This window comes from Glandiceps talaboti, chromosome 8 (assembly GCF_964340395.1).
Source record: "Glandiceps talaboti chromosome 8, keGlaTala1.1, whole genome shotgun sequence".
NCBI classification, from domain to species: domain Eukaryota; kingdom Metazoa; phylum Hemichordata; class Enteropneusta; family Spengelidae; genus Glandiceps; species Glandiceps talaboti.
The window spans coordinates 4,988,605-4,990,995 of NC_135556.1; positions in this window are offsets into that span (position 1 = coordinate 4,988,605).

Here is a 2,391-nt window from a genome sequence, read left to right on the forward strand (position 1 = left end):
TATTATCCATAATCTGAAACATATTATGGGTATCAATGCTGAGTCAAATTTTAAGTTCTGTCTTGTGATGTATCATTGCTACTGCCATGTGTTACTGCATGGCTAAATTCATTGGGCAAGATTTGATTATGCCTTGGTCAAGCTAGCAGTATAAGTGGAGCCCAGATTCATAGAAATAACCACACTAAGTCAAATAGTGGCTTCTGTGAGTTGACCTTTCATTCTGGCCTCAAACAAAAACTCAGTAAATGGTATTTAATGATACATGATATCAGATATTGTCATTTGAGTCATTTCAAAAGTCAAAAGGTACTAGCCAATTTGTTATGTAGATCCACAAAAACACAATATTTTGTTTTCAAATGTCTTTGAAGAGGGTAAGAATTTGTATCTTGTTTTCTCATGTTATTAAAACTGTTGGTCATACAAACCATTGCCAATAAATAAAGACAGAGTAAAATGTCCAATCAGATGACTTGGAATATATCAACTTGGTATACTGATGTCAGGGAATTAAATATCTTTAGAATTCTATAATCACCTTGTAATGTTTTTGTTTTTTTAATTTTTATGTATTTGTACGTGTTCAATGCATATTTTTTATAAGAGTACATTTATGTTGTGGTTTTCTTCAAAACTGTGTTTTGTGTAAATCTTTGATGTATCTGATGTTTTGATATGAAAATTAGATGTATACAAAAACTTTGTGAAACTAAAACTACGGCCTCAGTATTTGAGGTATGGATATGTAGATAAGTTAGTGTTGATCAGACGTCTTGTATGTGATAGAGTTTAAAATAAAGATGATCTTGTAAAATGGTTTCAATGATAAACAGCACAGCTAATGTTTTGTAGTCATGTACACTCATGTACTTAAAAGTTACAGGATATGTTGATATGGTTTTGTAAGCATATTTAAATCTAACCTGTATGCAAATTAGTTCTATAATGGTTACAAATTAGATGCAGCGTGTATGCAAATTAGATGTAAATGTATGTAAAGGATCTATTGTAGACAGAAAAATGCAAAATGAAAACAAATTAGATCGAAGTATGCAAATTAGATTTGAAATGTGTGCATATTACCGGTATGTAAAATATATACAAATTAAATGTAAATGTATTCAAATTAAATCTGGTATGTTAATTGCAAATTACATGTAAACTGTATGCAAATTTGATCACAAATGTATTGCATATTAATATTATGCAAATAGGTGTGATGTTTTGGAAATGTTTTAAGATATAGCTTTAACATAAACACTGTTCTTTGATAGATTGGTTTTCAATTTGTGAAAAAAACTAGAATATTGAGCTTGGGCAGTTGCTGTGCTCGTCGTGTCTTTGCCACAAATTTCATTACTTTTTAAAATTTGTTAAAACACGGTTACAAAAAAGTCATTTGCATTTAGTGTTCCGACTTGTAATATCTGAAAAGTGTCATTGACATGTTTAAATCGTTATCAGTAACATCATATGCATCATAATGAGTATGATTATCACGATTTCATATTTTTTATAAGAGCACAAATCAAGGAAGAAAAACGTTGAATGTAATTTGACCATAAATCAAGTTAGATTTTTATACAAATAGTATTACTTCAGTTAGGGGGATTTTTTCCATTTGTTTACAACCCTAAGTATTTTTATAGGGTATGATACCTAGCAGGTGATACAGGTAATATTCCCCTTTATTCCCATATAAGATAACAGTAGCATATTCCCAATTAATACTAATGTTATATTGTTGACAATTTGGGTAAGGACAGTATGTAATGATATATATATTTTTTTTTACCAGGAACAGTTTTATCTTTTCACTATAGTATGATAAACTGGTGCTGTCACTTTGTGACTATTGTTATACAGGGTTATGATGTCATATACTATGGGTACATAAACCAATGATGTCATATACTGTGGGTACATAAACCAATGATGTCATATACTATATGTACACAAAACAATGATGTTGCTACATTGTGACAACATAAACTAATGATGTCACTATGCTATTATTATACAAACTGATGTACATAAACTAATGATGTCATTGCATTGTGACCACATAAACTGGTGATGCTGTTGCTTTCTCAGACATGGACACAGTTCATCATGTATCAGGATACTTATCTGTGAGAGTTATCAATGTACAATTGAAACCATTACACTTGAAACAAAGCATCATTTTCTAATTCTGAGTACTACCTAGTATGGTTGGAAATAAATTAGCATATACCATACTTATATGAACTAATATTCTCACAGTGGCTTTGTCATTGTGAAGAGTAATCCTTGTGTAAGTCATAGAAAGATATTTGTGATGAAAACTTTGTCAAGATACACATATTTATATACATACAGCGTACTGTGAATAGAAGTATTTTGGCT